Source organism: Eumetopias jubatus, unplaced genomic scaffold, assembly GCF_037043125.1.
Source record: "Eumetopias jubatus isolate StellerSeaLion01/CBP00866 unplaced genomic scaffold, mEumJub1_p1.0 scaffold_17, whole genome shotgun sequence".
Taxonomy (NCBI): Eukaryota; Metazoa; Chordata; class Mammalia; order Carnivora; family Otariidae; genus Eumetopias; species Eumetopias jubatus.
Window position 1 is genome coordinate 55,438,164 of NW_028274823.1, and position 24,570 is coordinate 55,462,733.

General features: G+C 37.3%; 1 protein-coding gene and 1 pseudogene across 1 annotated transcript in view; one reads left to right on the forward strand and one right to left on the reverse strand.

The window, feature by feature from the left end:
• MCU (mitochondrial calcium uniporter) overlaps positions 1–24,570 on the reverse strand; it is a 198,577-nt gene that overhangs the window by 116,368 nt on the left and 57,639 nt on the right. The gene's annotated exons all lie outside the window — the stretch shown is intronic.
• LOC114214166 (protein transport protein Sec61 subunit gamma pseudogene) lies at positions 9,851–10,230 on the forward strand (annotated as a pseudogene).

Sequence of the window (24,570 nt, forward strand, 5' to 3'; positions counted from 1 at the left end):
ACCCATTAGGATGACTACTATTAAAAATAATAAGTGTTGGGGCACCAGGGCGGCACAGTTGGTTATGCGTCCCCTCTTGATTTTAGCTCAAGTCATGATCTCAGGGCCATGAGATCCGAGCCCCACATTAGGCTCTGCACTGAGCTTGGAGCCTGCTTAAGAGTCTCTCTTCCTCTCCCTCTTCCCCTCCCCTGCTTATGCATGCTTGGTCTGTAAATAAATAACTAAATAAGTGTTGACAAGGACGTGGAGAAATTGGAACCTTTGCACACTATTGGTGGGAAAAGAAAAAATGTGCAGCTGCTATAGAAAACAGTATGGTGGTTCCTCAAAAAATTAAAAATAGAACTACCATATGATCCTGCAATCCCACTTCTGGCAATATACCCAAAAGAAATAAAAACTCAAAGAGATATTTGCACATCCATTTCCATAGTAGCAATATTCACAATAGCCAAATGGTAGAAACAACCTAGGTTTCTATCAACAGATGAGTGGATAAATAAAAAGTGGTACATACATATAATAGAGTATCATTCATCCTCAAAAAGGAAGGAAATTCTGACATATGCTACAACGTGGAACTTGAGGACATTAAGTGAAATAAGCCAGTCACCAAAAGACAAATATTATATTATTCCATTTATATGTGGTATGTAGTCAAATTCACATATATAGAAAGTAGAACGGTGGTTGAGGGGAGCCAGCAAGGAGAAGGAATGGTGAGTTGTTTTTTGCTTAATATATATAAAGTTTCAATTTTGCAAGACGAAAAAAATTATATTTTACCACGATTAAAAGTAAAAAACAAAAAACCAGCAAGGGGCTGGAGACAAAAATTTGAGCTATAAAAGATAAGGTTACAACTAACATCCTCCCATAAAGCAAGGAACTTGAAGGGCTACATACTCAATGAAGGAAAGAATTATAAGGAATTTATTCATGCCACAGGAATATGACAAGGAATTATGTCTTTAATTTGGCCTCTATTCAAATATTACATAAACACTCTCAAGCTGAGAAATACAGAAAGTGGTGCTGAGACACAATAACCTTGGACACTCAGAAAAATCAAACTCAATATATTTCTGGAGACAAAACCCTCAACCTGGGCCACACAGAATTACTACATACAAAACCCCAGAGTAAGTAAGTATATTATTCAAAAAACAAAACACCTGAGAAAACAATCCATCACAGATAATGTTAGACAATTAACCCCAAGAATTTTGGATACTAAAACCATCTGATACAGACTAGAAAGCATATTTGTTTAAGATGGATAGAGACAAGGGCACCTGGCTGGCTCAGTTAGCAGAGCATGCAACTCTTAATCTCGGGGTTATAAGTTCGAGTCCCACAATGAGTGTAGAGATTACTTAAAAATAAAATCTTCAAAAGAAAAAGATGAATACAGATAAAAAAAATCTGAAAAACTTTTGAAGACTATGAAAATTATAGGCATATTTGAACAAGAGCCTAACAGAGCTTCTAGAAATGAAAACTAGTAACTAAAATGTCAAATTCATGGTTCAAATAGCACATAAGACATACTGAAGAATCAGTAAATCAGAAGTCAGATATAAAGAATTATCCAGGATGCAGAAGAAAAAAAACAGAGCATATTTTAAAAAAAGAACGAAAAGGACCACCATGTGTTAATAGATGATCAACAGAAACATAAGAGTGATAATGGAGGGAAAAAAATAACATTCAAAGGGATAAAGAATTTTCCAGAAATGATAAAAGACATGAATCCTCAGATTCAGGTACCATATAAGTCCCCAAATAATAAATAAAAACAAATCTACACCTAGATACATGACTGTGAAACAGAAGGAACATAAGAGAACATAGTAAAAGAAATGAGAGCACATGAAAAGATATCACTAATCCCTAAGGAAATGCAAATTAAAACCATAATGAGATACCACATCACACCTATAAGCATAGCTATTAGTGAAAACAAAACAAAAAAACAAAAACAGAAAATAACAAGCATTGGCAAGGATGTGCAGAAATTGGAACCCTTCCGCACTGCTGGTGGCAATACAAAATGGTGAGGCCACTGTGGAAAACAATAGTGTTTACTTAATAAATTAAAAGCAGAATTACCATATGATCCAGCAATTGCACTTCTAGGCATATATCTAAAAAAAAAACCCCTGAAAACAAAGACTCCAACAGTAATTTGCACAACAGTGTTCACAGCAGCATTATTCACAATAGCTAAAAGGTGGAAACAACCCAAATATCCACTGATGGGTAAACAGAATGTGGCATATAAATACAATGGAATATTATCAGCCTTAAAAAGGAAGGAAATTCTTTTTTTTTATTATGATGTTATGTTAATCACCATACATTACATCATTAGTTTTTGATGTAGTGTCCCATGATTCATTGTTTGCGTATAACACCCAGTGCTCCATGCAGAATGCGCCCTCTTAAATACCCATCACCGGGCTAGCCCATCCCCCATCCCCCTCCCCTCTAGAACTCTGTTTGTTTTTCAGAGTCCATCGTCTCCCATGGTTCATCCCCCTCCAATTTCTCCCCCTTCATTCTTCCCCTCCTGCTATTTTCTTCTTCTTTTTTTAACACATAAGGTATTATTTGTTTCAGAGGTACAGATCTGTGATTCAACAGTCTTGCACAATTCACAGCGCTCACCATAGCACATACCCTCCCCAATGTCTATCACCCAGCCACCCCATCCCTCCTACCCCCCACCACTCCAGAAGGAAATTCTGATACACGCTACAACATGGAAATATTTTGCTAATGAAATAAGTCAGACACAAAGGGACAATTAGATGATTCCACTGATACGAGGTACCTAAAATAGATAACAGAGATTCACAGAGATAGAAAGTACAAGAGCGGTTACCAGGGGCTCGGGTAAGGTTAATGAGAAGTTATTGTTTAATAGACAAACAGAGTTCCTGTTTGCGATGATAAAACAAAAAAGTTCTGGAGATGGCAATGATGGTTGTACAACCATGTGAAAGTCCTTAATGCCACTGAACTACTTAAAAATGGTTAAGATGATAAAATCTGTTATGTGTATTTTACCACACACACGCAAAAAAACCAAAAAATTAAAGAAAAAATATGACGACTTTCAAAGAAACAGATTGACACAAGATGTCTGAACAAAATGGAATAACATCATCAAAAGGCTAAAATAAAGTAACCATCAAGCTAAAATTCTACATGCAACTAAAATATCATTAAAGGATAAACAAAAATGAAAACATTTTCACAAGAACACAGAATGAGAGAGTTTACTACAAATATGGCCTAAGAGAAAGAACTACTAAAAAATGTACTTCAAAAGAAGAAAATTGAACCTAAAAAGGAGAGAGTGCTGAACAAAGATACTGGCAAAGACTGGGCTATATCTAAGCCAGTGTTACACAAAAACCAATAATAACAACAACAATTGACTTGGAAGAATAAAATGTGAAATTAAAAACAAGATAAAAAGAATATTTTGTGGGGCTCCTGGGTGGCTCAGTCTGTTAAGCGTCCAACTCTTGATTTCGGCTCAGGTCATGATCCCAGGGTTGTAAGATCAAGCCTCACGTCGGGCTCTGCACAAAGTGTAGAGCCTGCTTAAGATTCTCTCTCCCTGTGTCTTTCCACCCACTCTGTCCCTCCGTTAAAAAAAGAGAGAGAGAGAGAGAGAGAACATTTTGTATGATAGAGGGAATGACAGAAGTAAAAGCATACTAAAGTTTCTGGACTGTATGAAAGAAAGGTAGAGATACTGATTAAACTTAAAGTCAGAAATGTATGTTAAAATTGTAAGGGAAAATGTAAATATATATAAAATACATAACTTCCAAGTTCATAGAGGAGAAAATGAGTATAAGGAACACATTTTCAGAAAAAAAAGCACAGAAAAAGTAGAGTCAATATAAAGTAAGATGGTAAAAATAAACAAAATGGAGACAACTTCTAAAATGCCAATTTGAGGAGTTCGATGGACCATCTACCCAGCAAAAACAATTATAACTGATGAAAACTATAAAACAAAAACTAATCAACTGTTTAAAGTTTCTGGAAATTGTCCTAAAAGTATGTAGCAAATAAAGAACATTTATTCAAGAAAATCTCTGCAAGACCAGCAAAAATCTGTGGCATTTGAGCCACAACCTGCTCCCTTCCCTCCCTTCCCCGAGATCAGCATGATGGAAGCTCTACTCTGGGTGAATTTAACCAAGAATGTAGGCCTCCCTCTGCCCCCAACCCCCAGTTGAAGACTATGGTATCTGGCTAGGAGGGGCAGTCTCCTATGAGAAGCATTTCTCATACTTCCATCTCTGTTGCAGAAGCTCTATAGAGGCAAGAGCCTCTGAGAGGTCTAGGGTTTCACTTCCTCCACTCAGCCTCCATTCATAGGGAGAAGTTCTACCATAGCAGGCAGGCCAAGAACACTGGGATCCCAACTACCCTTAATTACACACCCAGTTTGCTCACAGAGTGAGGTTTCCACAAGAAGCTGAAGAAGAAATAGTAAAGGATACTATTTAGCCTGAAAGCACATGACCCTAAAATTCAAACTACATGGAAAAAAAAAATCAAAGAGCTTCAGTAAAGGTAATTACATGGTTATAAAATATAGTATAAATACCTATTTTTATGTCTATTAACTATTTTAAAAGCACTTGAATAAAACAATATGTATATAATTGTATTATTGAGATTATGCATTTGTGGATGTAATATATTTGACAATAACAGCATAAAGTGAGTCAACAGGAACAAGTTTGTACTGGAGTAAGGAAATGACACCAAAAGGTTACTTGAATTCACAGAAACAAATGAAGATAACAAATGCTAAACAAGAAGGTTTAAAATAAGAAATTTTATAAAATCTATACTTGCTCTCCAGTTTTCTCTCAGCTTCTTTAAAAGGTATAAAATTATATAAAGTAATAATTATAGAATACTGTTAGGTTTGAAACATATATAGCTATAAGATGTGCAGTTGACCCTGGAACAAGAGGGTCATCCATTCCCCCAGTGGAAAATCTGTGTATAACTTTTGGCTCCCCAAAACCTAACTACTAATAGCCTCCTATTAACTGGAAGCCTTACCAATAAATGAATAGTTGATTAACACATATTTTGTAATGTTATATGTATTATATATCCTGTTTTTACAATAAAGAAAATGTTATTTTAAAACACCATAAGGAAGAGAGAATACATTTACAGTACTGTATGTATATTTATTGAAAACAATCTCCCAAAAGTGGACCCATGCAGTTCAAACTCATGTTGTTCAAGGGTCAACTCCATAATAATAATAGCAAAAAAGGAGAAAAGGAAATAGAGATAAATAGGAGTACATTTTGATGTTTTACTGGATTTAAGTTAGTATAAATCTGAAGTAGATGTGCTAAAATAAGCCATAGGATACCCAGCAAGAAAATAATTCAAAAAGGAAATAGTGAAAAAAAAAATCAGAGGAATTAAAATGTTACACTAGAGGGGCACCTGGGTGGCTCAGTCGTTAAGCGTCTGCCTTCGGCTCAGGTCATGATCCCAGGGTCCTGGGATCGAGCCCCGCATCGGGCTCCCCACTCCGCGGGAAGCCTGCTTCTCCCCCTCCCACTCTCCCTGCTTGTGTTCCCTCTCTCGCTGTGTCTCTCTGTCAAATAAATAAAATCTTTAAAAAAAATAAAAAATAAAAAAATGTTACACTAGAAAATATTCCCTTAATGCAAAAGAAAGAAGAAAGTAGTACAGGATAAACAGAGGAACAGAAAAATAAGACATCACATGCTAGGCCATAAAACTACCATCAGTAACTTTAAACAAGATTGAAACGATAGGAAGTATGCTCTCCAACTGTAAGAGAATGAAATTAGAAATCAGTAACTGAAGGAATTTGGAAAATTTAGAATAGAAGATATTTTGGGATGAATGAAAACGAGGACACAACAAAACAAAACTTATGGAATATAACTACAGTGGTGCTCAGATGGAAATTTATAGCTGCAAGTGCCTTACATGAAAAAAGATATGAATTCAATAACCTAATCTTTCACCTTAAGACCACATAGGGTATGATTCCAGCATAGATGTGTCCAGAGTAGGTAAATCTATAGGCAGGAAGTAGATTGTTGGTTACCTACAACTGGGAAGATTGGGGAAAATTGGGAGTGACCGATAATGGATATGAGGTTTCTTTTTGGGTGATAAAAATGTTCTAAAACTGACTGTGGTCATGGTTGTACAACCCTATGAATATACTAAAAACTCCTTAATTGAATACTTTAAATGGGTGAATTGTATATTTTGTCATTATAACTCAATAAAGCTGTTAAAATGAACACACCCAAATACATAATAAATACATACAAACATACAGCACATTTCAATACTACTAAGATTTTTTTTCACATTTTAACATCTTTGAAATCAAAATGCATCTACCTTCAATGGAATCTCTGAAAGCAAAGCAGCCATTGTGACATAGTTGTCACTGCCTGTGCAAGCAGGAACTTGGGTTTTCCCTTCACAGTTTCTGATCAACTGCAACCTCTTCATTTCCTTCAACAAACCATTTAATGTTCATCTTAAGAAGAAGTAAGGGTCCGGGGTGCTTGGGTGGCTCAGTCGGTTAAGCGTCTGCCTTTGGCTCAGGTCATGATCCCAGGGTCCTGGGATAGAGTCCTGCATCAGGCTCCCTGCTCAGCGGGAAGCCTGCTTCTCCCTCCTGCACTCCCCCTGCTTGTCTTCCTGCTCTCGCTGTGTCTCTCTCTGTCAAATAAATAAATAAAATCTTTAAAAAAAAAAAAAAAAAGAAGTGTCCTTTTGTTGTTTGGACATTCCACTGACACTAAGACCAAGAAAGTGCCAGCATCAAAAAGTGCAGAGTATGTGTTAAGAACTTGGAAGAAAACTCTATAGAGACAATATTGAAGCATTTTCTAAAAACACAAGGCAGGGGGGCCTGGGTGGCTTAGTTGGTTAAGTGGCCAACTGTTGATCTAGTTCAGGTCTTGATCTCAAGGTTGTGAGTTCAAGCTCCACCTTGGGCTCCATGCTGGGTGTGGAGCCTACATACATACATACACACAGGATAACATCATATGGGAAAACATAAACATCCACAACTCTCAGTAAAAGAATGATTCACAAGACTTGGGCTCTGAAATATGAAGAAATTTTAAGGTTACCTTAAGCAATTTATTTCATTTATATATTCCTTTTTATATGTGTCTAAGAGTAATCTGTGATTTTAAAAAATATCTAGGGGTGCCTGGGTGGCCCAGTTGGTTGAGCATCTGACTCTTAATTTCAGCTCGGGTCTTGATCTCATGGTTGGGAGTTCAGGCCCCACGTTGGACTCCACGCTGGTCATGGAGCCTACTTAAAAAAAAAAAAAATCTAAATAAATTTTTCAATAACATTAAAATATTGCATGACAAAGTATTATTCATAGTTTAATCATATTTTTTCTAACTGCTACATAAAATGGTGTGTCTTATAACTGATGGCAATAATATATAGTATATTAGTAACAACAATCAATGTGAGTAAACTAAACTCATCATTTAAGAAATTATCATATTGCTAACTCAGTTCCCACAATGCATACAGTTCAAGATAGGTTTGCCTAATTCTAATTTCCTGGAATTCTAACAGAAATTGAGAATTCCTAAATTCACTGAGATCATATATAAGTTTTTATTTTATTTTTAAGATTTTATTTATTTATTTGACAGAGAGAGACACAGCAAGAGAGGGAACACAAGCTGGGGGAGTGTGAGAGGGAGAAGCAGGCTTCCCATGGAGCAGGGAACCCAATGTGGGGCTCGATCCCAGGACCCTGGGATCATGACCTGAGCTGAAGGTAGACGCTTAACTACTGAGCCACCCAGGCACCCCTATACATAGGTTTTTAAATCAACAATTACCACAATCCTTTGTAGAAAAATTCTTCAGAACCTTATCTTATTGACTATAAAGCACATTTTTAAAGAAGACATGTCTATCTTGCAACCTGACAGGAGAGATAAATTATTAAAATGCCAAACTGACTTCATAGTCAAGTAGTTTCACTTAAGAGGATCTAGGACTACAGAGACATAATTTAAGAAAGATTCCATGGCAATTTTATTTTGTGTAGAAACAAATTCCATTTTTTTTTAAAGTACAAGCCATTTTTTTTTCTTCTCTAATTCAAAAACTGACTACTCTTTATTCCCAACCCCCCCTTTTTTCCCCCTTGGAAACTTTTCACTCTAAAAGACAGTATAAGTCATTTTACTGTGATATTTTCTATGTTCCCTTAGAGGTTGTTTTTAAAGTTCATCTCCTCATCTAACGTGTGCCTAAATTAAAACCTAAGAGTCTAAACTTTTTTTTTAAGATTTTATTTATTTATCTATTATTTATTTATTGAGAAAGAGAGAGAAAGAGAGAGAATGAGAGAGAAAGAGAGAGCGAGCGCACAAGAGGGGGAAGGGTAAGAGGGAGAAGCAGATTCCCTGCCGAGTAGGGAGCCCAATGTGGGACTCAATCCCGGGACTCCAGGATCATGACCTGAGCCAAAGGCAGTCGCTTAACCAACTGAGCCACCCAGGCGCCCGAGCCTAAATTTTTTATACAAATATCAAAACATGCTTGTCCAAGTCTACAAAAATCTTCTTGGGATTTTGGTAAGAACTGCATTACAATTTTGGAAGATAAAAAAAGTTAAGAGCCTAACAAGATGAAAATGAAACAATCAGTATAATCTCTCCCAAAATTAAACAGACTTCTGTTCATTCAAATATTAATTCCTAAAATAACTATAAATTTTTATTTTAGAGGTAATAAAACTAAGGTATAAATTTTATAGGTCAGAAAACTAAACTTTAAAAACCCTGTGATTTGATCAAAGTCACTAAAAAAAGGGGTGGCAGATTCAGCACTCAAACACAAATCCTGAATCCTTTATTTTTATCCTTTATAAATTCATCAGAACCTAGTATGTCAGGGACAAAAGAGCTGGAAAGAACTGATTTGATACTAAACCCATTGATACAGTCAAATCAAAGTAGATATTCCTCTCATAAGACTTTCAACTAAACTCCTTGGGGCACCTGGGTGGCTCAGTCGTTGAGCGTCTGCCTTGGGCTCAGGTCATGATCCCAGGGTCCTGGGATCGAGCCCCGCGTTGGTCACCCTGCTTGGTGGGAAGCCTGCTTCTCCCTCTCCCTCTCCCCCTGTTTATGTTCCCTCTCTTGCTGTGTCTCTCTCTGTCAAATGAATAAAATCTTTAAAAAAAAAAAAAAAAGACTTTCAACTAAACTCCTTTTTGAACAAGCAAGAATTCATGTGGTGCTTGTGTTATCTCTGGGTCTTTACCCTGTGCCTCTGTTTTATTCTCTGTAAATTGCAAGTAATATCTTCCTGAGGAAACTCCAGAGCTCAGAGGACCATTACAGATAGCGGAAGAAAACTTTTAATTTGGAAATTCCTAAAGTCCTAAACAAAAGTAATCCATTAAAATAATCACTAAAATGACATAAAATAATTTGAGTTTAGGACATAAATAATACTTTTTACATATAGAATCTAAAACTAATCTACAATGACAGAAGCAGGTAAATGGTAGTCTGGGGCCACAGGTAGAAGAGATGGCCTGCAAAGAGCACAAGGGTACTTTTTTTAATGATGAAAATATTCTATCTACTTGATTATGGTGGTGGTTATATGGATATACACATATCAAAACTCAGTAATTGTACATTTAGGTTTAGTTCAATGTATGATAAATTATACCTCAGTAAAGTTTATTTAAAAAGGAACAGAAGAAACCGGTTTCCGGTTCCAGTGGCCCTAGGTCAGTTCGTTTTTGTGCTACGTGTCGCTGGCGTCTGAGCCGTTGGCTGGCAGGCATCATGGATCAGGTAATGCAGTTTGTTGAGCCAAGTCGGCAGTTTGTGAAGGACTCAATTCAGCTGGTTAAAAGATGCACTAAACCTGATAGAAAAGAATTCCAGAAGATTGCCACGGCGACAGCAATAGGATTTGCTATAATGGGATTCACTGGGTTTTGGGGAAATTGATCCATATCCCTATTAATAACATCATTGTTGGTGGCTGAATACCTTTTTAGAAGAGTTTTTCATCTTGGGGATTGGTGAATAAGTGAGGATTTGAGAAGCTCATGGAGTAAAAATTTGCCTATGTTTTGTGTTTTTCTTTCATTTTTTTTGTCTTCCAAGGTGTTTTGTATTTGTAAATTAAAACAATTTCAAAATAAACTTATCTTTTTTCCATCATAAAAAAAAAAAGGAACAGAAGACCCAGATTCAAGACTAGGCCTTATAAGAATTACCCCAACAAGGGGCGCCTGGGTGGCTCAGTCGTTGGGTGTCTGCCTTCGGCTCAGGTCATGATCCCAGGGTCCTGGGATCGAGCCCCGCATCGGGCTAGGGAGCCCGGCGGGAGGCCTGCTTCTCTCTTTCCCACTTACCCTGCTTGTGTTCTCTCTTTGGCTGTCTCTCTCTGTCAAATAAATAAATAAAATCTTAAAAAAAAAAAAAAAAAAGAATTACCCCAACAAGAACAATTTTTTCTGAATAACACTTTCATATCTACCGGTCTTTGGAAAAGTGTTTAATGAGCATATTTAAATCAGAAGAAACAGAGTTGTTAAAACACAGAAGTTCATCTGAAGAACCACAGAATGTTCAATAACTTGGTTTTTGATCATAATTGATCAGTAAGTATCAGAAATATAGGCCATAAGTAGTAGTAGTAGAAGGCCATAAAGTAGTATCCAACCAGTTTTACAGAGAGACAAACAGAAGTACTGGGAAATGGACTTTCGTCCTGAAAGTTCAGTTTTAATGTCCTAACTATAAGATTCTGAAATCTCCTAAAAGTACATTTGAAAAAAGAGAATTATTTTTTAAATTATTTGAGGGTAAGACTGAAAAGTACTTGAGGGTTTGAGGCGTCCAAGCAGCCCAAAACGGAAGATTGTTAATTTATGACTATCTAAACATAATGAATAAACACAGGCCTTCTGCTTCTTGCATATTTGATACCTAGCAACACTTGAGAGGCCATCCAAAAAAACCTCATATATGAATGGTAGAGACTGTGGCAAGCCTTGATTTCACCATATATCAGTAACGCCAATTAATGGCTAAGGCTGTATTTAATCTATCTGACATCCAAGAAAATCTTGTACTCTTCCTACTGAACATAAAAATAAATGAAAGAGAAAAGAATGACATAAAAGTTACTCTGAAATTCCAAGCTTCTCTTAATTTTATTCCAATGGAAATACACTTAAGGAATGAAAAATAATAGATTATTTTTATTCTGGAAAGTTTTAGAGCTTCTGTAAGCTTTCACCACAGGTGAAAAAAGGGATTCCTTATTCTTGATGAAGTCATTCGCTTTTAATATTTGCAAGAGAAAACCCTACAGGTTAATAAAATAATCTTTTAAACCTAAGAACATTCCAGGTATTAGTAACTTTCCAGGAGGAGCACAAAAGGCTAATGAACTTTTCCTTTCCCCTTACTCATTACCCTCTCCCATCATCTCTCATCTTTTACAGTACCTCTAAGGAAACCATTTGCAGATTTTGCAACATTATGAACAAATCTGTTTTCATTAATACATTTGTAAGTGGTCAGTCAAATTAACTATGCTATGCTATCAACAACTGAATTCTCATAGACTGAGTTTGTTTGGGTAAAGGACAGTATTTTCATCAAGACCTTTGTTCTCTAAGCCCTAATATCTCATTCTTCCTAAAGTAAAAAATCACATCCACGTCTCTCATTTTTATCCCACTCTACAAATTTATGGTCATTAATGACTCTATGTAGTGGCTACTAATCAAAGTATCTACAGTGAACTTGTGCTATATAGAAATTCAGAAAATCCCCTGAAAAATCCCATTCTCTTCATATAGCCAAAAAATAATTAAATCAACTTAGAACTTCATGGCAATCACATTTCTTAGTTACTGTAAGTAGACTGTGCCCCATTTTTCATTTAGAAATATTGAAAATATAACCTGAAATCTGTTTAAGGGAATGTAACCATTTAAATTCAAATTATGATTATTCCCTACTGCATACTCTTCCTAATGAAAAGGTATAATTAACACTTGAACATTTTGTAGTTAGAGCAGTGTATGCAGGAACTCTCAGTCCAGCTGGTGAACAGAAAATATTTGGGCATGTGTGCTACAATGTTATGCTACCTTTCAGCTACCAGACCAAGCACAAGTTCACCTTTCAAAATAACTGGAATTCCTAGCTATGCAATACATTAAACTGCTGCATAACCACAAGGAAAAAATACCATGTCTACATGTAACTTCTACTCCCTATCAGCAACCATCTTCCCCCAGTTTTTTGTGTTTTTTTTTGATATTTTGAAGTAACAATTCTTTCTGTGGCCAAGATTATACCGCCCATTAAATTGAATTAATGGACTGTTTGGCAAACCAGAAACTGGCTCAATCACCACAGCACAAAGAAGGAAGAGAAAGTAAACTGGAATATACTTCTACAATGCCCTGATTCCTTAAATCATTTAGTGGAAGTGAAAGCCACAGGGAAGGGAAAGGCAAAATATGTGGCTAGTCAACATTATGTAAATGTGGAGTGGATGACAAAGAGGGGGAAAAAAAGTGGATGCTCTTAAGAATAGAAAAATCTAACAGTTGAATCTAATAAACTGTTTGCTTACTTACTAATGGTAAATGGCTACTTTTAGAGAAAGAATTTAAGAATTTAGATTAACTCACTATCAGGTGGTTCTCTTTGTGTGTGTGTGTATTGGCGGGGCGGGGGGTATTATTATTACCTTATATTTCTCAAACCTTTCTGTATTCTTCTGTCTCAGATTGTATAACTCAGTCATCTAAGCCAAAAACTTAACCAACTGAGTAATATATGACAACAGCTGAACAAAAGTAACAGCCTTTCCCATTGTCTCTTTACCTCCAGTCTTATTCTTTCTCATGACAGCTGAGAATGATCTATCTAAAGTGAAATCTGATCACATAATTCCTCAGTTTTAAACCCTTCAAAGTCATGCCACTGCCTATAGGATAATCCCAAACTCTAAAGACAGTATGCAAAATACCACCATAATCAAACCTCTCTCCCCATCCCACCATCTCACACTACACCTTGAACTAATTTGTAGTTCCTTAAAAAATAAGCCATGCTGTTTTATACTCCCTTAGACACTCATATAGCTCCCCTAACTCAAATGCTTTTCTCCTACTCATCTTGATACCTACCTGGCGGCCACTTCTCAATATTCCTCCTTCACCCAATTCAAGACCCAGCTGATCTCCTCCTGGAAGTTTTTCCTGGACCCCTAAACTGGATTAGGTGCCCAACTTGTGTTCTTCCATATTTCCTTGATATGGTAGACAAAATAATTGCCCCCAGGTATGTCAACACTTAAATCCTCAAAAATCCATGAATATGCTACCTTACATGGCAAAAGGGACCTTAATAGATGTGATTAAGGACTTTGAGATTAGGATTTAAAATCATCATCCAGGATTACCCAGGTAGGCCAATGTAATCACAGGAGTCCTTAAAATCAGAAAAACTTTCCCAGCGGCAGAGACCCAGAGAGACGATAATGACAGAAGAACCGAACCCACTGCTGCTGGCTTTGAAGACGGGGGAAGTGATTATGAGCCAAGGAATATGCGTAGTCTCTAGAAACTAGAAAAGGGAGACAAATAAATCCTTCTGTAAAGTGTCCTGAAGGAACACAGCCCTGCTGACACCCAAGTTTTAGCCCAGTGAAATCCATGTCAGATTTCTGACCAAACACAACTGCAAGATAATAAATTTTTGTTTTTTCAAGCCACTAAGTTTATGGTAATTTATTACAGCAGCAGTAAAATACTAGTATTTTGGGGCACCGTTTTTATGATGCTATACTATTACTGTCTATGTCTGCTCAAGGGTGGGAGCTCGATCTTACTCAAAATTGTTTTCCTAATACCTAGCACAGTTGCTGTCTATAGAGATGCTCAACAGTATTTTAGAACTGATACATGTTCATAATTTAATTCTAAAGATCCTTATTACTATAATTAAAACATCCTTCTTCAATTCAGAATCTTAACTGGCAATATGAATTGCTTTCATTCTACACTAGTCATTCCAGGCAAAGAGATCTATTAATACTGGTTTACTTCTTCTGACTTGTCTCCTTTTATTAACAGGACAAGAACTCACTCTGACACAGTCTTCCCATGGAACTTGCACATATATAGCCTTTTTTTGTTTTATCAATTTTCCTGTTTCATATCACATACCCTATTTTTTTAAATCACATATATGTTGTCATCAGAAACATGTTTTTAGTTCTAGCAATCCCAAGATCCATTAAGAACTATTTTATTTATGCACTGTGATTTTAACTTAAATCTCTTGAGTATGTGACAAAATAAATTACTACTAGAAGTTCATCTCTTAAATCAAGGATTCAGAAATTGCCATTTCACAACCCTCTAAACTTGGCATTATTTTTCCCTCTTCAGAGGCACGCTCAATACTATAATTCACAATATCAGCTGACATTTTTGAGGGCATAATATGTGCCCACCTCTGCAGTATTCTTACCCTTACAATCACCTACAAAGGTGATTCTACCTATCCTTATGGGAACAGATGTAGGGGCCCAGAGGATTTAAGTATCTTGCTGAGATTCATTACACAGCTCAAAAGTAGTAGAGATGGGAATTCAACTGCAAAGTCAAAGAGTAAAAAGTTAATTTCTTAGATCAACCCTTATATAGTTTATTCTACTACTCAAAAGCACAATTTGGGAAAAGTCAGCTTTCACTTTGACAAAGAGTTTTCAGACTGGCAGGTACTCATGAAGGAATGGCAGAGGCTATCATAAAATACCAAACATCCCCATCATGTGACAAGGTAAGAAGAGGTATTCTGGCCATAAGATAACCTCGTTTTCTTTGTACCTTAAAATACCTTTTTTAAGATGAAGATAAGACTGTAAATCATATCAGCCCTTTGCATCTTTCCTATCAACTGATACTTCCATTCTTCAGGAGATAAAAAGTAGAAAGACTCTAAATTTCAGGCTCATTTTGTGGCTTAAGACTCATTCCATATGCAATTCAAATCTCTTGTTCAACAACTTCTCATGCCCCTCATTACTAATGGTTAGTATTTACACAGCTTTAAAAATGGACAGCAAAACACTGGCAGCATTTGTCTTCACTTCACTAATTAGCTCTGCAGCTTTAAGTCACCTCACTAACACTCTAGTCCTTGGTTCTCTCATCCTAACACAACAAAGTTAGATTAGATGAAGTATCTAAACCTTTTCCTAATTCTAATATCCTAGGACGGCACTAACCTTTGTATTCTGCCTGGCATTCTACTGAACTGAGTATGGCTGGTAGAAACTTAGAAGAATTAAGATATAATTAAAACACTTCAGAGGGACTATGTTTGAATCTCAGTGCTATCACTTACTAACTGACCTTGGTCAAGTCTTAGCTGCATTGTCTGTAAAATAAGGACAAAAATGCCACCTATGATTCTTCTGAGGATTAAATTTTTTTTTTTTTAAAGATTTTATCCATTTATTTGACAGAGAGAGACACAGCGAGAGAGGGAACACAAGCAGAGGGAGTAGCAGGCTTCCTATGGAGCAGGGAGCCCGATGCGGGACTCGATCCCAGGACCCTGGGATCATGACCTGAGCCGAAGGCAGACGCTTAACGACTGAGCCACCCAGGCGCCCCTGAGGATTAAATTTTTAAATACTTTTTAAAAATGCATCTAAAATAACGCCTGGCGGGGCGCCTGGGTGGCTCAGTTGGTTAAGCGACTGCCTTCGGCTCAGGTCATGATCCTGGAGTCCCGGGATCAAGTCCCACATCGGGCTCCCTGCTCAGCAGGGAGTCTGCTTCTCCCTCTGACCCTCTTCCCTCTCGTGCTCTCTATCTCTCATTCTCTCTCAAATAAATAAAATCTTTAAAAATAATAATAAAATAAAATAAAATAATGCCTGGCGCTAAGTAACTACTCACTAAATACTCCTTTCTATTACAGTGTGACTTGTAAGTATTATAACCAGGTTTTTCAAGAAAGCCATTTCTTGAAACAAGATTTTAAAATTTTGTAGGATTTAAAGATAATGGAGTATCAAGAGTATCTTAGTCTACTTGGGCTGCCATAGCAAAATACCATAGATTATGTGGCTTAAACAAAAGAAATTTATTTTCTCACCATTCTGGAAGCCACAAGTCTCAGATGATGGTCTGAAAGAACTGGTTTCTTGTGAAAGCTCTCTTTCTGGCTTACACACAGCCACCTACTCACTGTGAGTTCTAGTGTTTCTTCTACTTCTTAATAAGGGAACCAGCCCTGCTGGATTAGGGGTCCACCCTTACAACCTCACATAATCTTTATCATCTCCCCACAGGACCTACCTCCAAATACTATAGTCACTTTGGAGGTTAGCACTTCAACATCTGAATTTTGGGAGCACTCAAACATTCAGTCCATAACAAATTGTGTTACTTTATTTTTGCACTGAGAGTTTATTTTAAAGCAAAGTTTATAAATTTCAGTCATATCTCAAGCCAAGTCTCTAAGATGAGTAAAAGTACTACGATCCTACACGGAGACCAGAGGAACAGACACGGAGAAGTTAAGCAATATAACCTTAATGACACAACTGAATAGAGGCAGAGTTACAGAATTTGAACATTTTAACTTTGAAGCTCATTCCATTAAATAATACTGCATTTTTGAAACTTCTGTTTCTAAATGTATTATCATTGTCTTCTCTCACATTACTTCTTAAATCCGCCTTAAAATTGTTTTCAATAGAAAATTTAAATAGTATTAAAGAAAGGGGAAACTTTTTAAAATGACTGAAGTTCTCAAAGCCAGGGAAATAGGTTAAATAGAGCCATGAAAGCCAGGGTTTAATTAGCTCTATAGTTTTGTGATTTCTGCTTTTAGGGAAAGCCAAGAAACTGACACATTCAGCAAAGTCATTGGCTTATTTCTTGACCAACACTAATCAGTGAGGCTCATCCACCCACAGACAAGCTGGGGTTAGATAATTCTTTCCAGTAACTGAAAGTTGTCTATTCATGCTTTCAGAAAAGAGAAATAGATTACTTTAATAATTACATTTTACTTTCTCTGGATGGCAGAGATTTTATACATCATTTCTTTGGGTGCCAAATACTACTATACAACTATATCTGAAGACATCATACAGTATAGAGGGTTGTTTTCAAAGAACATTCTCACGGGGTGGGGGGTGGGGGGACAAAATTCTTCAGCGGGGGAAAAACACTGGCTTATATTCGGTAAGTATTACTCCTCAGACCAACTTTGGCTAGGCATTAAATTCTTTTCCTCTTTTTAGAGATTAAAAAAAAGGAAAACTAGGTGATGTTATTCCAATTTTTATCCTTTAGCATTGACGCGCAGGCTGGCACCTCCTAGAAAAAGTGAGAAACTTGCTATTCAAAAATAGCAATTTTTATGGGGTTTTCTGTGCTTTTTGGAGGGAAGGGAAAAAGAGAGAGATGGATCACATTGTACTTGTACAATTAAATTTGTACTTGTACAAATTAAATATTCTATTTTTTTTCTTTCCCCTGAAACAATGTTTGTACTCACTACACAAAAATGTAGTACCTCCCTGTGTTTCTTCAGTTGGTAGGGGTTTTGGTGGTGACTTCCTGTTGTCAATCTCTAGATTACGTCGCCCGCCATCTTATTTGGCTCTCAGCCCCTTCACTGCCTTGTGTTATATTTTTCCTGCATCAAATTCCTTCTGTTGTAAATACCTGAGAGTTTCCATTTTCCTAGTGAGACTGACTGAAAAAAAAAAAAAAACTTACTTAGCAATTTTATCATTTACTGTTTTTCGAAATGTTAATTAGCTTTTTCATATACTTATGTGCTTTAATATGTCTCCTCAAGTAAAAATCTTAATCTTGAATTCATGGACTGTGAGATCCTAACTCTGACTTCTCAGGGCACATGCTGAAATCAGGATGTGGAGCGCAGAGGGGATAAAAAGTGGACACGGAAGGTCAGTGAATGAAATGGCAGTAGCAAAAGCAACTCAGGTAACATGCTAGCTATGACAAAGTAATGTCAACCAGGGAGTCTCTCAGATTGAGATGTTCTCTAAATACAGCAAAAGTATTAAAAGTATTGGAGTATTAAACAAAAGTATTAAAGTATTAAAAGTCAATACATGTACAGACAATGAATACAACAAGCAATGATAATGCTATTATATAACCTCCAAGAATCAGGACTCTCATTCATCCAGTGAATTATGCAATTTCTTCAGAGGCTCCCCAAAGTGGCTCACAATCCAAAAGAAATTTTTTATGTATGAGTAATTGTTGGTGGCTATAACTTAGAGCAATCTACTGAAAATGCAAATTTTTTTTTTTTAAGATTTTATTTATTTATTTGACAGAGAGTTAGCGAGAGCAGGAACACAAGCAGGGGGAGTAGGAGAGGGAGAAGCAGGCTTCCCGCCGAGCAGGGAGCCCAATGCAGGGCTCGATCCCAGGACCCTAGGATCATGACCTGAGCCAAAGGGAGACGCTTAACGAATGAGCCACCCAGCTGCCCCTGAAAATGCAATTCTTAAATGCTAACAGTACAAATATAGATTGATACAGTACAGTACAAACATTATTCTAGGAAAAAAATGGAGAGTACTAGATGGCTCATGCACACCTCTTTCAGGAACTGGGTTCAATTGGGCTAGTATTCCTAAAGTAATACTTAGACACAATCTTTGAAAACTTCCATCTGGCAAGAAAAAGTCCCAAGAGACAATATTTTAGACATTGTTTATGTTTCAGCAAATCAAATTGCTTTGACTTATAGGCCCAAAATCAAAATGATGTAATATTAATAACAACACCAGCTAGCAATTAATTAAATAGCAGTTACTAGGGGCGCCTAGATGGCTCAGTCGGTTAAGCGTCTGCCTTCAGCTCAGGTCATGATCCCAGGGTCCTGGGATAGAGCCCCGCGTTGGGCTCCCTGCTCAGTGGGGAGTCTGCTTCTCCCTCTCCCTCTTCTGCTCCTCCTGCTTGTGCTCTGTCAATAAATAAAAAATAATAAACAAAAAAATAATAAATAAATAAATAAACAAATAAAATAAATAGCAGTTACTATATTTATGTGCCAGGCACTTTTCTAAGTGCTTTATATACTTAGCTCATCTAGTTATTCCCACAACTCATTGGGATAGGAACTATTATTTTCCACTCCACTTCCACTATTACAGACCAGGCTTAAAGACAGTAAGGAAGTTGCCCAAGTTCACATTACTAGTAAAGTAACAGCTAGAATTTAAGCCCAGGTAGTCTGATTCCACAGTCCATGCTCTTAATTATTATACTATATTCTGTCCCTAATCTGGTCAAGGTGATATAGGGAACTGGGTGGTGAAACCAGGAATGCAAAAAAGTCTTGAGCTACATTTAACGAAAAACACATTGAGTTATGACACATGTGAGGTTATAATTCTTTAGCTCTCCCCTTTTAAGGCCTTAGAAATCTTTTTTTTTTTTTTAAGATTTTATCTATTTATTTGACAGAGAGAGACACAGTGAGAGGGAACACAAGCAGAGGGAGTGGGAGAGGGAGAAGCAGGCTTCCCGCGGAGCAGGGAGCCGGACGCAGGGCTCAAGCCCAGGACCCGGGGATCATGACCTGAGCAGAACGCAGACGCCCAACGACTGAGCCACCCAGGCGCCCCAAGGCCTTAGAAATCTTTACCATCACCAGCAAACAATGCCTATGGAATCAGGCAATGGGCATAGCACAATATGGGACACCGGTGCCATTTGTAAGTCAAATGGTACATAACAAAAAGAGCAAAATGTTTATGGTCAGAAAAACGTGGGTCAAAGTCTCAACTTTGCCCTTAGCTGGCAGTGTGCTATTAAACACAATACAGGCTCTGGGGTCAGACACACCTGGATTGAAATCCTAGCTTTAATATCATTGTGTAGAGTGGCAAAGTTTAGATACAGTACAAGGGCACCTGGCCAAGAAAGCAAAATGGGGCTGAAATTCTGCCTCCGTTCAGCTTACCAAGCCATCCACCCTGGTATGGGGGCTACCCGTGCTGGAAGAAGTGACACCGAACACAAGCCCCCAGGCTACTACCTAGGGTAGTGTGGCAGCCCAGAAGTTTCAGTTATTTAATTGGTTCACCACAGGGGGCACCTTTTTCTATTTCAAACAAAGGCTTCTCATAAGCTGGAAGTGACTCCGCCTACTCTAATACTAGCTATGTAATCTTGGGCAAGTAAACCTCAGTTTCTTCCTTTGGAAAAAATGTGTGAAAATAGTACTTGCTTCACAGTGTGGTTTTGAGGATTACATAAAACAATGCAAGTAAAGTGTTTAGTACAGTGCCAGGCACTGAATAGATGCTCAATAAATTATAACCAATAAATCATAACCATGTGTAGTATCACAACCTGAGCCTCAGATCCCTCATCCGTTAAAATGAATACCATCTTCACATTTCCATGAATGCTGAATTGTGATGATAAGGCATTTTATAAACTATGACTTGTTTATTTATAAAGAATTAGCAAATACAGGAAGTTCTTGGTACCCACTACTTAGTAAGTGCTCAACAAATGTAAATGGTATTGTTGCTGTTAGTATTGACACCTCATTTAAATTTTTTGTATCATATATTCACGTTTTGGGTATTTCTTATTTTAGGGAGGATAATCATGTTCATAGATCATTTTAAATTGTGAAAATTATCTCATTAGAGAGATCTGTAAACAATACAAATCTAAGGGGCCTAAGACTAAGTGGTATTCAGTCAAAAAAAAAAAATCCTACAATCTATCAGATTTGAACTAACTTTAAAAATAAGAAAAGAGGGGCACCTGGGTGGCTCAGTCAGTTAAGTGTCTGACTCTTAATTTCTACTCAGGTAATGACTCAGAGTGGTGAGATAGAGCCCCAAGTCGGGTTCAGCATTCAGCAGGGAGTCTGCTTGAGATTCTCTTTCCCACTCCCTCTGCACCTCCCCCCTGCTTGTGTGCACACAATCTCTCTCTTTCTCAAAATAAATATTTTAAAAATGAAAAAAGAAAAGAAAAATCACATCAGAGACACTAAACCTTCTTGCTTAAAATTAGAGCCTCTCAACAGAAAAGAAATTTATATCCACATGACACATATAAACCGCCAGATTTACACATAGTGGCATAACTATAGTTTCTCTGAACTTGGAAACAGCATCCCTCAGAAACTGCCTGTTGTTCCATTTCAAACTCAAAATAGATATTTGACCTTGCTCTCTTAAGAAAAGGGCTCCTTCCACCCTTTGGGACATTTAAAGTTTCTATTACCATAAACTCCAAGCTTGTAAGTCAGCCACAGCAGCTATAATTCAGCTGCAATGAACACACACCACAGGTCTGCAAACTAGAGGGTTTAACAGGCCTCCAATTCTGCAACAGAATGATGGTTACTGTGACCCATGCAGCAGGCAAAACCTGAAACAGAATGAAGAACTAAGACTGCATATACTTGCTTCAGGTCTGTCCTTCCAATGTGCTTATAAGTTTCGTTGTTTTGCTGCTATTCACAGTTATTACCACCAGCAGAGTGCTAGCTACACAACTACTGATACAGTACTAAGGGAAGAATGTTCTCTCAACTTTATTATTATTTTTTTTAAAGACTTTTTTTTTTTTAAGATTTTATTTATTTATTTGAGAGAGAGAGAATGAGAGACAGCACAAGAGGGAAGAGGGTCAGAGGGAGAAGCAGACTCCCCGCTGAGCAGGGAGCCCGATATGGGACTTGATCCCGGGACTCCAGGATCATGACCTGAGCCGAAGGCAGTCGCTTAACCAACTGAGCCACCCAGGCGCCCATTCTCTCAACTTTATTAATGTCTGCATCTTCTTAGCACTCGAGCATAAAGCACATTCCATATTCACTGTAGATTATTCTCTCCATCAAGACATCTTGATGGGGGCACCTGGGTGGCTCAGATCTGCCTTCAGCTCAGATCATGATCCCAGGGTCCTGGGATCGAGCCCCAAGTTGGGCTCCTGCTCATCAGGGAGCCTGCTTCTCCTCTCCGTCTGTTGTTCCCCCTACTTGTGCTCTCTAAATAAATAAAATCTTAAAACAAACAAACAAACAAACAAAAACAGACATCTTGATGGGATGGACACCAAGAAGCTCTGGATTCAAATCTGAATTGGTCACTAAATAGTGTTATGTCCTCAACACATAATTTAACCTCTGTACTCTGAGGTAATGTATGAAAGATTTTTTTTTAATTATAAAGTGATATACATATGGAAATGATTATGTCTGCCAACAGTATATGATACAAATAGGTATAAAAATCCCTGCTTAGGTTTTTCAATTAACTATAAAGGAAAAGTTATGAAAGTACTTGAGAATAGAAACATTCTACAATGCAAGACTTATGAATTATATCATCTTTTAATTCTTCATAATCTTATTATAGCACCTGCTAGAAGTATTATACACAAATGGCTCAATCAAAAGGTAACCATAATTTGGAAACTTCTAGAAACATGAGTACTGACAGTGGGGATAATCAGCTTCCTCAGTAATATTATCTGTTTGGCAATACTTGCTGCTTTCTTTTGGCTTTTTTAATAGTATTTTATGCAGTCACATGCTACTTCTACAAGGGCAGTAAAAGAAGAGCCCCAAATTTGCCTATCCTGACATCTCTCACAGGTACACAGGAGAAGCAATATTACCTCCATTTAATAAATATAAATGAGAAAAGTCTTGGTGAACATCTAAACCTATGAAATAAAAAATGAAACCACAACTAGAGCAATAAATACGCTAAGTTTGCTGTCCTTTTTCCTAGAATACACTACCTTCCTTGGGGCAGGACAAACCTCCACACTGAAAAAAACAATAAAAAGACTTCCCTGTCCTTTCTCTCTCAGGCTTCTTTACTACCCATCTGAGACATTTGCACAACAGAGCACAAGAAGCAAAAAGTTTGTCCCATAAGGCATAGCGAGGGATGAACTTCATGAAATCTTTGTTTTCTACTTGGCAGCTCTACAAACTATATATAAACTGACCTCCATTAAGATCAAGGCCAGACTCATGTGACTCGCACTGCTCCATCTGGGAAGGAAACCCTGGACATCTGGCAAAATAATCTGTCAAAGACAGGATTCCCTATATCATGAACAGGCAGTTGAACATGACTGCCAAATGTCAAGTATGATACAGAATGACTACTGCTAATGTGCACTTACCTCATTTACAGAGGAATGATTTTCCTTATTTAATATGCATTATTACTAAACTACAACATCTCTAACCCAGAGTACACCTCACATATAAAGCATGGCCACTAAGAAACAAAACCACCACCTTGACTGGCTTTAAAAACCAACTAAGAAGAAGCCAGCAACACAAGGGCAGTTTAAGAATTGTACAATTTGGGGTGCCTGGGTGGCTCAGTCAGTAAAGCAGCCAACTCTTAGTTTCAGCTCAGGTCATGAGATTGAGCCCTGTGTCAGGCTCGTGCTTGGCAGGGAGTCCACTTGAGATTCTGTCTCTCCCTCTCCCTCTGCCCCTCCTCCCTCTTGTGTTCTCTAAAATAAATAAATCTTTAAAAAAAAAGGAACTGTACAATTGACCCTTGAACAATGCAAGCATTATGGGCACTGACCCCTGCACAATCAAATATCCGTGTGTAACATTTGACTCACCAAAAACTTAACTACTAACAGCCTACTGTCGACCAGAGCCTTACCAATAACAGTTGAATAATACCTATTTTATATATGTATTATATAATGTATTCTTTTTTTTAAGGATTTACTTATTTTAGAGACAGAGAGTGGGGGGAGGGGCAGAGGAAGAGACTCTTTCAAGTAGACTTGTGTTTACAGTATTGTGTTCACAGTATTGTGTTCACATATAAGTGGACCCATGTAGTTCAAACCTGTGTTGTTCAAAGGTCAACTATATTTCCCAAGTTAGTAGTGTACGAACATGTTGTCATTGGGACAATATTTTGCTAACAATGTATGGCAACATTGATATGATAAACCACAAGCTAAAAATGGCTCCTTATCTAGACATGAGGTCTACACATGAAGTAAATGATTTGGTTTTAAAATACTAAATATGTTTCAGCTGCTGAAATGCATCACCAATCTGAATTTATACAGAGAACATATTGAGTCCATAAAATATAACAAAACAGTGTACAAACTTTCAGAAGGCAGAAAATGAGGAATGGTTTTTTTGGACTAGATATGTGTTTTTAAGTTGAGACAGAAGTTTTGACAGAGAGGTTGTTATTAAAGACTTTTGCATCTGACAGATCTGTGCTCCTGTGGTCATGATTTGATATGAAATGTATTTTAAACCCATTTAAAGTGAAACTGACATTTGAAACTCATCCAGGTGTAGTTTATTTATGTGAATTTTCTTACATAGTCTCTTTACGAAAACTGTGTTTGGGTTT